This window comes from Camelus bactrianus, chromosome 11 (assembly GCF_048773025.1).
Source record: "Camelus bactrianus isolate YW-2024 breed Bactrian camel chromosome 11, ASM4877302v1, whole genome shotgun sequence".
NCBI lineage: Eukaryota > Metazoa > Chordata > Mammalia > Artiodactyla > Camelidae > Camelus > Camelus bactrianus.
The window spans coordinates 57,681,543-57,696,728 of NC_133549.1; the positions used below are offsets into that span (position 1 = coordinate 57,681,543).

At 36.7% G+C, this 15,186-nt stretch overlaps 1 long non-coding RNA gene and 1 pseudogene across 4 annotated transcripts in view; one reads left to right on the top strand and one right to left on the bottom strand.

Moving 5' to 3' along the window:
- The window catches only part of LOC105071308 (uncharacterized), a 378,482-nt gene that overhangs the window by 149,200 nt on the left and 214,096 nt on the right, over positions 1-15,186 (bottom strand). The gene's annotated exons all lie outside the window — the stretch shown is intronic.
- On the top strand, positions 10,074-10,173 carry LOC123617711 (U6 spliceosomal RNA; annotated as a pseudogene).

Genomic DNA, 15,186 nt, shown 5'->3' on the forward strand with positions numbered 1-15,186 from the left:
CTGTGAAATATAAATCTAAACTCCAGGCTCACTCAGATTCCTTTGAATTTGTGGTGGTTTCTGGTGTGTGTAGTGGCAGCCTACAGACATCTGGGCTGGTATTTCCCTTCTGGTCCTTCTGTCACTTGTTTATTCTATTCTTTCTTAGCACCTATAGATTTCAATTTGGCTTATCAGGCAGGCATATCTCTTGAAAGGCAAAATATGGAGTGTAAACATCTGATATTTGCCTTTAAAAGATGCTTCTCAATTTATCCTTATAAACTTCTACACTGATAAAGTTAGGACATCTTTGAGCACCTCTCCATGAGCAATTTGGGCATGCCTCTTTTCATTTAGGACAGACCTTCATGCAAACCCATTAATAGTAGAAGAATGGTGGCAAGTTAGTTAATTCTTCTAACATTGAGTTTTATAATTTGCTCATCAGTTTGTTTCTAAGGACAATTTCCTATTAGAGTGATGATATTTAGATTTTAGCAGGCATAAAAATTACCTAGAGAAGTTTTAAAAAATGTAGATCCTTGACCTCCCACCCCCAGAAATTGTGGGTAGTTAGCGTTGGGTAAGCCCCCCAAATCTATATTTTTAAATAAGTACCTTCCCATGATTCTAATGTAGCTGGGACTGTAGAAGACCCCTTAAAAATCCTGGTAAGGATCATCTCTGAGAATTTTGTGTTTATGCATGTCCTGTTACTGAAAACTAGCATAGATATTTAACTTCACCAACGCAGACATTGTGAGGCAAAAGAGAGTTTGCTAAAATATAACAGGAGAACATCTAGCCTTGAAAATGAGCCTCCCTTTCACTGATGCTTTAAAAAAAATTTTTTGTAAATGACAACTTTTGTGAAATGACTCACTGGAGACTTATTATGGGCCACGTAAGTGATAGTCATTCATATTCTGGCCACAAATGCATTTCATTTGGTAAATTCTAGGCTCTTCAAAGTATAAAGCATCTAATGTAATTGCATTCTGCCCCTAGGACAGCAGACCCCAGGGTAGCCAAGGATCTCTCTCTTGTAGCCCTGGATAGAAGCCTCAACCTGTGGCCCTGAAGTGGAGTTGTTTCAGTTTTCATCCTTCCTCCTATCTCATTTTCTTTTAGACTACTCAGTTATATTCAGAATCAGAGGGAAGAACATTTTTTTCAGTCTTTTCATCCTAGGGTCCTGACTGAATATGAAAATATTCTGTTTGGAAAGTTAGTGTAAAAAATTTATTTCCATATATATACAATTATGAAACTAGTAAGGGAAAAGGGGATATCAATTTGGTTATCACCACTGTACTGTGTATTGCCTTTGCCTTTTGATTTTTCCTCGGATCTTAGCCATTTCTTTAGTGAGGAATCTTGGGATATGTTGTCATTATATCCACCCCCAAAATACTTACCCCATCAAGTGCATTTTCTTTCTTTACTTCATTTGCAATTTAGCTTTCGCTAAGTACAACTGGGAATGGTATTATGGTCTCAGATAATAGAAGAAAAATTAAATGTGTTGAAAAGCTCTCTGGTGCCTTTTCTGGGAGGGGGAGGCTCATTGTCATGCATGGACCTATTGGTTGACTTCCAATGCCGAGCATAGGAGTGTGAATCTGGAAAATCTTATTGTGTTTTTTGGGAGCTCAGGCAAGCTGCATGGTCACCACGGCTCAGGCATCCCATCCTTTGCATTTGTTAAAATTATATTTCTCATTAGAGATAACACTTGTAACAAGCCAGAGGAAAGTAGGTCTTGCTGCAGTTTAATTTGAGGAAATTGATTGAGATAAATTTTAGATTGTGCCCATCTTAGAGAAAAATGAAATAACTCATTATGAAAAGAACAGACTGCTTTCTATTATTCTGATAGGGAGCAATTTAATGAGCAAATTTATGAACTGTTGAAGCTAACTTCTTGGCATTTGCAATTTGCCTCGTGGTTCCTAAAAAAAAATAACCCACATTAGGACGTGAGCAGATGTTAACACAGAAAAATTTGGAAAATACACAAAATTACAAAAGACAAATAATATTGTTAACATTTTGATGCATGTGCTTCCAGCCAGTTTTCTATGTGTGTATATGTTTTTTGACATCATATTTTATATACTTCTCTGTATACTGCCTTTTTTGCCCTATTCTTTGAGTGTAAGCATTTCCCAATGCTATTAAAATATTTTCACAAATATAAATGTAATGTTTGTATAATGCTACCTTTATTTATGCACTATGTTTTAAGTAACCATTCTTTTATAATTGGATATGAAGTTTATCTATAATGCTGTAATAATCTTGATCCATCATAGAAGGTCTAACAGTTTTATGAAAGATCTCGTATTTCCAAAAATAAATTAAATGGCAGATGGTGAATTCTGGATCTTCCTGTTTATATTAACTAACTCACCTCTTGAGAAAATATGAAATGTTAAATAAGATTGTAGGCCTTAAGGACTGGTTATTTTGGGAATGTCTTTTTGTTATATTTGGTTTATTTCTGGAGTTGTGTCCATGTTTGAGGTCAATGGATTAAAGCAATAGTTTCAGTCTTTTCTGCAAGAATTGAAGGAGAAAAGGGAGGGAAGATAGATTACAGCTCCAAATCTGCAAAGTTGTGGAAATTCATCATGAAGTCTCTGAGCTGGGTATGAGAAACTGATCTCAGAAGCTCTGATTAGGTAAGGAAAGGGAGCAAGGGTCTATGGTGAGAAAAATGGAAGTCTGTGAAATCTGTGAAGTGACTAGGACTTGACATGGAGATACTTTGGGGAGAGAAGTGATAAAGTAAATTTTTTACCAGATAAAAGTTTGAGATTTTCTAACACTACACATTTGGTTGGCCACATCAAAGGCTAATTTTGGAGTGGGAAAGCCCAACTGAAAGCCTGAGTAAAGTGTTGAGCATCATAAGTAAGTAAGTGGATGAGTGAAGAATAAATGAATGAATGAATGAATGAATGAATAGCTCTTATTTCCCAATTCTCTAAGACAAACTGGAATCCAACATTTCAATTCAATTCTGACACTAACTCCCGGATTTATCAACAAACCCCACAGGTTGAGGGTTCAGTCTCACAAGCCTGCCCTTCTGTCTAGCTTGACTGGAATGATTCACAGAACTTAGGGAAATTCTATACAGTAGTCTCCCCTTATCCACAGTTTCACTTTCCATGGTTTTAGTTACCTGTAGTCAACCTCAGTCCAAAAATATTAAATGGAAAATTCCAGAAAGAAACAATTCATAAGTTTAAATTGCATGCTCTTCTGAGTAGTGGTGTGAATTCCTGTGTCATCCCACTCTGTCCTGCCCAGGACATGAATTGTCCCTTTGTCCAGTGAATCCACACTGTATACATTACCCATCCCCTCATCACTTTAGTAGCTGTCTTGGTTATCAGGTTGACTTTTGCAGTGTCATGGTGCTTATGTTTAAGTAACCCTAATTTTACCTAAAAATGGCCCCAAAGCACAAGAATAGTGATGCTGGGAAAACCACAGTATTTATAGGATTCAGTACTACCCATTGTTTCAAGCATCCATTGAGGATCTTGGAACTTATACCCCATGGATAGCGGGGACTACTGTATTTACTACTGCAGTTTATTACAAAGGATAAAAGTGAACAGACAGATAAAGAGGTACATAGGTTGAGGACCAAAAGGGTCCTGAGTGCAGAAGCCTCTTTCTCCATGCAGGTGGGGCACACCACCCTCTGAATACTTCAATGAGTTCATCGTCTTGGAAACTCTCCAGACCTTGTCATTTAGGAGGTTTTATAGAGGTCTAGTTGTGTAGGAACAATTGATTAAATAACTGGTCATTGAGGGATTGAACTCAATCTCTGGCCTCTGCCCCCACCCTTCAAAGGAATTTAATTTTAATTGAGAAAGCATCTTAAATCAGTCAAGCTTCACTTTATAAAAAGTTCTTGAGACTGCCCAATAACAAAGGAGGGGATTTCTTCAGGTCTTGCCTGCTATCTTCCCTCCCAAACCCATTTGCTCTGCCTCAGAGGCAGCATTTCCTCCTGTGAATCATCTCCAGTAGGCCTCTTGATGGGTAATACTTTGATCCCAGTCTTGATTCACCCCACAGGAGGGCTCCTGGCTCTGCCTTTGGCCCATATTCTGCATTCACTGGCAATCCCAGGTTCATTTAACCTCCGCCCTGTCTTGAGCCTTGTCTGTCCAGGAAGGGAGAAGGGAACACACACAAAGTAACATACAAAACAAGTTCTATTCAGAATTGCAAACTGGCTCTTTGCCATAATATTAACAATATTAATAACAACAATGTTAAAAACCAATAGCTATAGAGAGCTTACTAAGCACCTGGTATTGCTCTACCCACTTTATATGCATTATTTTAATTAATTCTTATGACAGTTCTATTAAGTTGTTATCACTATTTTACAGATCGGGAAACTAAGTTACAGAGAGATTATTCAAATTGTGGGTGGAAGAAATAGGATTCAAACCCAATCATTCTGATGCCTGTACTAAGGCAACGTGAAGCTACACTGATAGACGAAAAAAGGTGAATTAGGGAAGGTTTCCTGGAGGAAGGTTTGTAATTTCTTTAATTACAAACTGGATGGGAGGGGGCATTCCAAATCAAGAAAATGCTCTGTACCCATGCTCCCAGAACCTAGTGTGATTTCTCTTAGCCTAATGTCTTTGCCCATGTTAGTTTCTGTACTTGGTATGCTTTCTGCCTTTTATTCATTTGACTAACCCTGGTATAAAACTTAGCTCAGATACTATCTTGTTTTGAAGACTTCCTTGCATAAAATGCTCTTGGTTTATTGCTCCCCACTCACCCTGTGCTGACTTCTGACATAGCTCATGGAAGATTGATTGTAAAAAATGCCCCTACTTGTCCACCTCTCTCTGTATTCATGTACTTTGCCATGTACCTTTGCAGCCCTGTCAGGAGGTGGGATCTATTTCCTTTGACCCTTGAGCACAGGCTGGCTTTATGACTTTCTCTAGCCAGTAGAAAGTGGTTTGACTGATAGCGTGCGAATTTCAGCCTGAACTTCCAGAGATCTTGTGACTTCTGGTGTCTTAGAGCTCTGCCTCTCCCATGAGAACAGGCTGGGATGCCTGTTAGAGGGGGAGGAAGCCCATGGAGGAGGGCTAAACCAACCCCCTATAAATAGATCATAGATACATGAAGGAGCCCAGAAGATAACTGTCAAGTCTGGTCCAGATAAGCAAAACTGCCTAGTCTACCGGAGACATGAGAAACAACAAATGGTTACTGTTTTAAGCAGCTAAGTTTGGGGATGATATATTGCACAGCAATTACTAATGCACACAGAAATTGATGCCCATAACAACATCCTCATTATGTGCCATTGGTTTTGTGGCATTTGAGTGATGAGTGGAAGCAAAAAATGACGGGCAACTGTAAGCTCAGGCTGGAAAAAATGATGAGGAAATTTTTAGGAGAGGCTGGAAAAACAGTAACCCATGTTATATAGTAATGAAATGATTAGCAAACTTGGAGCAAGGGATATATGCCTAATGACCTTTTCGATTTGGCTAAGAAGATCTCTAGGCACAATGTTGAAAGTATCAGTTAATTTCTGTTGGATGAAAATGATAAGGTACAGAAAGAAGATGTGCTTAAAAAAAGACTGGTCAGGTTTCAAAATGTGAAGAATGGAAAATAAAAATGTTTCTCATCTCTAGCCAGCAAAAGACAAAATACCCCATGCATCAGAAAGACATAGCCTTAGGGTAAAGATGGACATGGAAACAGGGAAGCAATTTATAGAATATAGGAAAACAGATTTTGATCTACTAAGAAAAAACATAATTGGTTAACATTGAGAAATTAATATGCAAAAAATCTAGAAAGGACTGAGATAGCTTTAAAATTTGTTTTTTATTTTAAACATTTTTTTTATTGAGTTATAGTCATTTTACAATGTTGTGGATGTGGACTTATGTCTAAACCCGTCAACTTCTTTTCTCCCCATAACTATCATCCTTTTCTCCTTCTCCCTCATTTGCTCTATTTCTTTTTGCTTACTCCTTTCCTATCTCTCAGTGATGAGAACAACATAGTAATTTAAATATAATATCCCTATAATATTTCCCAAACCATCCTTTTTATGTAACAGACTCTGTATGATGAGTCTTAAGCATAATTATGATAATTGGATACCTGGTAATTGCATTATTGAATAAATGTATACTTTTAAAGAAGAAAGTATAACTTAATACTCTTTTATTATTGTGGTGGGTAAACACTATTTAAATTTGAAATTACAGGCAAATCAATTTATCAAGTCCTAGGTGTCAACTGAAAGTCCCTTAAAACAGAACATTGTGGATATCTTTCTTTTTTATTTTTTTGGTAAGCAAAATAGTTGTAGAGAACTTTTTTTTTCTTTTTAACCACTCTTGGATTTGGGTCTAGTCTGAAGCCTAGCCTTTTGGGCTTCTGCTTTCTACAAGTCACAGGGTGGGGATGTTTCTGTTTGCCAAAATTGAAAAGGCCAGAATAAAAAAAAATCGTATGTTGCAATATTCTGTTTCCATTGCCAGAGCAGGCTTAGTTCCTTCCTGGTTAGACGAGGTCAAGTGGAGATCTCCTTCTGAGTCACCTCTGGAAAAAGCTATCTGCAGTCTCCACATATTTTCAGTGAGTAGATGATGATGATGATGATGATGATGGTGATAATGATGATGGTAGTGATGATGATGATTAACATTTTTCAGAATAATTCTTGGAATGCAGTTTCCCACTGCACAAAATGGGTGAAAGATGTGATATTTGGATTCAGAATAGTTTACCAGTGTGGTATGCTGGTTAGCAAGGCAGGATGGGACACATCAGCAAAAGAAGTGAAATATGATAAGCAAGTCTCTCCTTTCAACCATACCATGGCTGAAAGTTCACCCAAACTAGCATCCGGTCATGAGTCTCTGTGCTCTGAAAGTTGTGAATATGTTGGGGGTGTTTAGAAGCAAGCAGGCAGAGTCATAAGTCCAGCCTATACAAGATTTAAAGAAAGGATCAAAGAGTATCCAAGACTATTAAGAGTATTTGAGTATCTAATGGTCATAAGTAGTGGGTCAGGAAAGCTGCCTGATCACTAGGACTTCTGTTTCTGGCATCATGGAATGACTTGTATCAAACTAATTCTCCTGCCAAGACAAACTGTAAAAGCTGGATAAAACAATAGTTTGAAGATACTGGGGAGCAGCCAAGTCAGCCAACACTCGAAGGGCCAAGAACTCTGAGAGAAATGAGGTGCTGAAGAGAGCCCACATTTACTTCCACATCTTACCCTGGGTCATTTGCCAATTTATAGATCAAGGAATAGAAGCCTAGCAGGTTGACACAGCCTGGAATTTTGACATTCTCATTAGGTGAGGAAACAGATATTGGAGCTTGAGGCTGCCAAGATAGCAAGGAATTGAAGACCCAGAGTCCTGGAAAGAAGGGAATCTTGGAGAAATGAGCCTGAAATTCTGTGTGAAATTTTCCCTGAGACATCCTTCAGATCCTAGCTGTGCTCATGTAAGATAAAGTAAGCCATATCTCTGAAGAAAACAGTAGACAGCAACAACTGGGAAGCTAAGTAGCTGAGCAGAGATTTTGGCAGTCATCTAACACTGGGTAGACAGAAGTTGGGGTTCAGGGCTCAACAAGGTAGAGAAGCCTTGGAAAACACTCTCATGCTTTTAGCTGAGACTCCAGAAGGGGAATGCACTGAGGGCTAGGGCTAAACAACAGCAATAAAGACAGTCCTGAAGTAGACAATGTTCCCCTTATCTCTTACTGTTTTCCAACCTTTCTCAGAAGTTAGGGACTGAAGACAGTGACTTATTATTATCTCTCACAGTTCAAGAGGTTGACAGATTCATTTGGGTGGTTTTTGTTTGGTGTCCTTCATATGCAGCCAGATAGTGTTTGATACTGGACTCATTTGAAAGCTTCTTCACTCACGTGTCTGGAGCCTGGGTTGGGAAGTCTGGAGTAGGTGGGGAGTTGCTGAGCATTTATCTCTACAGGAATCCTCTCCACATGACTAGTTTGGGCTTCGTCACACATGGAAATCTCAGTGTAGTTGGACTTCTTATATGGTGACAGGTTTTTCCCAGAGTGGACATCTCAAGAGACAGGAAGTAGAGCTGGCAATCTTTTATGATCTTGGTCCAAAATGGCACAGCATCACTTCTACCATATTATATTGGTCAAAGCAGTTCCAGAGCCCATCCAGTTGTCAGAGAAGACCTAAACCCTTCAACTGGGTGGGAAAAGTGTAAAAGAATTTGAGGCCATCTTTATTATGCCACAAACTAGTTCTAACAAAGCTTTAAGCCCAGCCTTGACTGAAGTTGATATTCACATACTCACCTGCCTGTCAGACAAAATTAAATCCTCCAAAGAGAAAGATCACTTCACCCAGACATTCTACAAATTGTTCACGCAAAATGTTGAATAGTCAAGGAAAAATTACTAAGAATGCCAAGAATCAGGAACAGACTAAAAACGCAAAATAAAAAGCAAATAATAGAAACAGGTTCAGCTATGATACAGGAAATTTAAAGTAACTATGATTAATATGATCAAGAAGATTTTTTAAAAGATAGCTTTGCCAGAAAACTGGTTATCTATAAAAAAGAACAGTCAAATGGAAATTGTAAAACTTAAAAATACGGTATCAGTTACTACGCATTCAGCAGATCACACATGGAGTAAAAATAGGTCATTAAACTGAAATATAGGGTAGTAGAAAATATCCAAATCTAAACACACAGATAAGAAAAGAATTGAAAATACAGAAGGAATTTAAGAAATATATGGTAGATGGTTAAGATGACTACCACGTGTAGTAGGAGTTCCAGGAGAAGAGATGGAAGGAAACAGAAACAACTCATTTGAAAAAATATTAGTAAGGAATTTTCTGTAAGTCAGAAAACATTACGCTTACATAGTCAAGAAGTGCTCTAAACCCCAAGCAGGATTAACACAAAGAAGACCACATCTAGACAGAAAATATTCAAATTGATAAAAAACAAAATACTCAGGGAAAAATCTTTAAAGTAACAACAATAAAATAGACATCCTCCTTCAAAACAATAAGATTGACAGTTGTCTTTTCAACAAAAATGTTGAATGCCAGAATTCGGTAAATTGATTGCTATATTTAAAGTGTTGGGAAAAATAATTGTCAATTTCAAATTCTGAATATACTAAAGATGTCCTCTAAGATAAAGTAAAATAGAGACAGGTTTAGACAAACAAAAATGAGAGAATTTGCTTCCAAAAGACCTGCACTAAAAAACTACTAAAATGAAAATTTTATTTTATGCAGAAAAAGAAAAATATGACCTCATATGGAAATAAAATAATTCAAGAAGGAATGAAGATCACTGTGGGTGGGGAGAGTGAGGAAATCTAAATAAATATTGATGATTGAGAAAAACAATTACAAAATCTTCTATGGTTTAAAATATATAGAGTGCTATAATCCATGAGAACAATTGCGTAGATGGCTATGGGGAACAATAAAGAGAGTTGCAGTGATGTATCTGGGAAGCAGTAAAATAACTACTGTTAGGAAGACTTTCATAAATTAACAATGCACCTTGAAATGTCTAAGATAACCACTAACACCATTCTTAAAGAAGAAAATAGGAAAATAGTTTTAAAGACATTTGATTTTTTTAAAAAGGCACAAAAAAAGGATAAAAACAAAAATAGATGCAATGAATAGAAAATAATCATGTAGTAGATTTAAACCCAAATTTATCAATAATTACGTTAAATATAAATGAGGTAAATACTTCGATTAAGAGACAGAGATTGCTAGAGTGTATATACAAAACAAAATCCATATATATGCTTCTTACATGGTACAAAATTTAAATATAAAGCACAGGTAAAAATAAAAAGAAAGTATATCATGCAACACTAACCAGAAGAAAGCTGAGATAACTATTCCAATATAAGACAGAGTAAATTCTAAGGCAATAGCACATTACTAGAGATAAAGAGATATTTTACCATAAGATGATAGGCACACATTATATAAAGAAAAAATCTAAAAAATAAAAAAGCACTTGCTTTGGCAGCACATATACTAAAATTGGAACAATACAGAGATTAGCATGGCCCCTGCGCAAGGATGACACACAAATTCGTGAAGCATTCCATATTCTTTACTGACAAGTATATACAGAATAGATAAACAAGTTTATACTGTATAGCACAGGGAAATACATTCAAGATCTTGTAGTAGCTCACAGTGAAAAAGAATATTGAAATGAATATATGTATATTCATGTATGACTGAAGCATTGTGCTGTGCACCAGAAATTGACACAACATTGTAAACCTACTATAACTCAATAAGAAATTACACACACACAAAATAAAATAAAATAAAATAAAAAGAAATGAGAAAATGACAAATCCAAGATCACTGACTTGTCTACTTTTAACTCAATAGTCTTTGTGATAAATAGAACAAGCAGACAAAAGCAAGCAAGAAAGCATCAAAAGGAAGAAAGCATCAAAAGGAAGAAAGCATCAAAAGGAAGAAAGAAAGCAAGCAAGCAAGCAAGAAAGGAAGAAAAAGAGAAAGAGAAATGACCAATAAGGATATAGACAATCTCAACAACATATTAATGAACTTGAATTAATTGACCTACATAGAATAGTACACCACAAAACTACAAAAAGTATTCATTTCAAGCACAAATGGGATATTTGCTAAAACAGACGTATGTTCAGTCGTTAAGGAAATCTTAACCAATTTCAAAAGGATGAAAATTTGATATTGGGTTATTGTACAACATGGGGAATATAGCCAATATTCTGTAATGATGTAAGGAAAAAAAGAAAAAAATTAATACTATGTACTCTGACAAGAGTGAAATTAAACTAAAAATCAAAAACAGAAAAAGAGCAAAACAAAGAAGTCCCTAATTTAGGAAATTAAGTAATATACTTCTAAAAACCCATGGGCCAAATTTGAAATCACAGTCTAAAATAGAAAATGTTTTTAACTTTATGACAAAGTGTAACATATCAAGATGTGAGGATGTAACCAAAGCAGAAAAATGTAGTCTTGAATGTTTGTCTTAGAAAAGAAGACATGCTGAAAATCACTCATTTGAGCAAACATCTCAGGAAGAAACAGAAGAAGAAACAATACTTAAAGAAAGTGAAAAGAAGTAAATAAGAAGGAAAAGACTAGAAATCAGTTAAATAATGAACAAGTACACAATGGGAAAAAGCAAGAAAGTTAAAAATTGGTTCTCTGGGAAGATTAATAAAATTGTAAAGCCACTACCAAGACTGATCAATAGAAAACAGAAATTATCAATGTTAGAAACAGAACAGGGGACACCAATACAAATTCTACATTCAAAAATAATTAAATATTATGGCAACTATATGCTGATAAATTTCACAATATGCATAAAATATACAAATATTTTGATAAAGAGAAATAGAAAATCTGGATACTCCTGTAACTAAAAAAGGAGATCCCAGAGCCAGATGGTTTCACAGGCAAATTCCACTAAATGCTGAAGAAAATTAGCATGATTGTTACACAAACTCTTCTACTAGTGCCCAGTACTCTGTTAAATGCTAGCACAGTATACACTGCAGAAGCATAAGGATAGGGTTTTGTTTGTTTTTTCACTGAAGTATAGTTGATTTACAATGTTGTATTAGGATAGGGCTTTGATTACATGCAGTTTATTTGTTCTGGAGGAACAGATCTTTGCAGAGAATGTACAATTGAGTTGGGTCTCTAATGTTAGGTAGCAAAACCTACCAGACACAGAAAAGGAAGACCTGACATTCCAGGAAGTGAAACAAGGAGAGCAAAAGGGTCATCTTGAGTATGTTAGTTATGGTCAGTGTAATCAGCTTGGTGTAATGAGTACAGGTGCCTGAAGCAGGGAGAAGGCAGTGAGAAAAGGTAATCAGTGAGCTACTGCCTGTCTTGTTTCTTTCACTTTGACTCTCTGGACTCCCATAGTTGATTTCATCGCTGTTTTCTCTTTGCCAGTTTGAGGTGAAACAAGCAACATTTAAATTACCTTGGCAAGAGGCAGGAGTGTAGGGAGCAATAAAGGGAAGACTGTGGGATGAAGGTGGAGAGATGCAGGAAGTAGTGAGAGGAAAGACAGCTAGTATCTGCCACTGTCCCAGATATGTGATCCTGCTGCCCCAGCAGTGACAGATGCACTCTGGTACTGATCCAGAATCCCAGCTGTCTCCACTCCTATATGTCCCAGTTCCTGCAACTTGACTTCTAGTTTTGTTCTCACTGATTCTTGATATTTTTATGCCCAGGCTTCTATGAATGTGGGCACAATAAGGGTCAGGGCTGAAATTGACCTGTTACTGAATGGATCATTATCATGACAACATCAGGGCCCTAAAATTGGAGCAGCCCATCTGCCACTTTCTCCTGAAGTCACAGCAGGACAATCGGATGCACTAGGGAGACCAGACCAATAACCATTAGAGGACAAAAGAAGGTAGCATATAATTAAGCTGTTATATTGTCGATATAAGCTTCCAGTCGTGTGGCAGAAAATCACAAAGAACAATAAGGACTTCTGAAGTCAGGGGAGTCCTCATATGGATGATATTTTTCATCATGACCACCCGGGAAAGAACAGAGCATAAACATTTTTGTTTTCATAAAGAAACAAAGAAAACCCTGGAGAAAATACCGGGAGGAGAAAATATTGTCTATTCATGTCACTTAGTCTATATTGATAGGAAACAAAAACAACCAGTCAATGCAGTTGACTCAATGTTAGAAGAAAACATCAAGCCTGCTGCCTAATCAATTTTGTTATTTGACTGAGCTTGACAAAGCCTTGAAGAATCTCTTGTCTTCAGAAAATAGGAATAGGTTCAATAGTCATTGAAAGGGGTTAGTTTCAAATAGTTTGAAAGTCCCAGAAGTAAGGCTGGAAGTAGGGCCAAAGACCTCGAATGCTCTCTGTGATTTTACCCTTGATTAATTGGCCTTGGCCAGACTTTTGTTGTGTTTTTGTCTGAGGTTGTTTTGGATGGCATTCCACTTGTCACATATCAAGACTTTGTAATTAGATGCTGCTGGTTCTTACCAGTATCTCCTCAAATGCCTTCTGTTTGACGTCATTTTCTCTTCCTCTCAAAGATGAATTAAACAATAACTGAAACTGTTAAGAATATTGTTTGTAACTGGTGTTAGAAATGGTTAGCCTATTTTGACTAGTTGGCACTAAGCTCTGGACCCAAGTAGTCAGTTTAACTGCCTGCAAATGTTTTGTTCAACCTGAGAAGTTTGTTGACCTGAGAAAAGTAGATTCATGAAGTCCATTTGCATTTCCTTTTTAAAAAAATTTTTTGTTAAAGTGTGGTTGATTTACAATGTCAGTTTCAGGAGTACAGCAAAATGATCCAGTTACAGATATATATATATACATATATATTTTTTTCTTTTCAGATTCTTTTCCATTATATGTTATTACAAGAAATTGAATATAGTCCCTTGTGCTATACAGTAGGTCCTTGTTGTTTATCTATTTTATAAACAGTAAAGTGTGTCTTTTAACAAACCCCTAATTTATCCCTCCCTGCCCTTTCCCCTTTGGTAACCATGGTTTTTTTTCTATGTCCGTGAGTCTGTTTTTGGTTTGTAAACAGAATTCATATCTTTTTTCTTCAGATTCCACATATAAGTGATATCATATGATACTGGTCTTTGTCTGACTTGCTTCACTTAATATGATAATCTCAGGGGGGAGGGTATGGCTCAATGGTAGAGCACATGCTTAGCATGCATGAGGTCCTGAGTTCAACCCCCAGCACCTCCTCTAAGAATAAACCAATGAGTAAACCTAAATACCTCTCCCCACCAAAAAAACCAAACCAAAACAAAACAAAATATGATAATCCATCCATGTTGCAGCAGGTGGCATTATTTCATTCTTTTTTATGGCTGAGTAATATTCCATTGTATGCATGAACCAGTCTTTATCCAGTCATTTGTTGATGGACATTTAGATTGCACCCACATCTAATAGCAAAATGTAGTAAAAGATTTTGGTTGGTCATTTTGGAAATTTTGGCTCTCATTCACTGTTTGTGTCAAGTGTTTATTGACAGACTACTATATTTCAGCTTAGGGTGTTTTGTGGGAATATTTAGGATAGTGTTTTCTAAACTGAACATCAAGATGTTAATAGATGTTCCTTTGATAAAATGGTTTTTGTAACACAAACTGTCCTCTTTGAGTCATAGAGCATGTTAGAATAGTCAAGTTTCAGGTAAGTCTTACAGCAAAGAAATCTGCTTAATTTTTCTTTGATTTAACCCAGCATTCTCTTTTCTTAAATTATTTCTGCTCATGTAACCCCTTATTTTGGAACACCTGTTAAATTCCATGGGATTCCTGGGAATTCTGGGAAAAGAGGACTGAACTAGTCCTGTCTGCTGCCCACCCCGACCCCAGCCCCTTATTTACTGGGGATGGACATTGATGAGGCTTAATGATACACCACGTGTCAGAGAAGTGCCCAAAAGCAATGGCTGTTATGAAGAATCTGCAGTAAAACATGTTAATGGCAGAAAAGATCCAAGATCCATGTAAACATTTAGTCAAACTACTTTTTCTCTCTCATTTTCTCTTTTTGTCTCCTTATTTTCATCTCTGTAACCTTTCTTGAGCCTCAGGCACAGAGAGGCAGTAATTCCTTTTTCTGGAACTGTCTTATTGGTCACCATACTGTGCCTTCTCTCTCTGCCAGTTTCTTAAATTATTTGTTTTAAGTGAAGTGTAGTTGATTTTCAATGTTGTGTTAATTTCTAGTTTACAGCATAGCAATTTGGTTATACACACATACACATATGTATACTCCTTTTTATCTTCTTTTCCATTATAGGTTATTACAAGGTATTGAGTAGAGTTCCCTGTGCTATACAGTAGGACCTTGTTGTTTACCTATATATAGTAGTTTGTATCTGCTAATCCCAAACTCCTAATTTACCCTTCTCCTCCCCTTTTGATTTTTGATGCTGTACCTACAACCTATGTTAAAAAAAGGTTTGGATTTACCTTCTCATTCAAGATGCGTGACCAAGCCTCATCAAGTCAAAAACTGGCCAACAAGTATGAAGGAGATTATTTGGAGACAGATTCCCAAAGCAGTTGGTGGC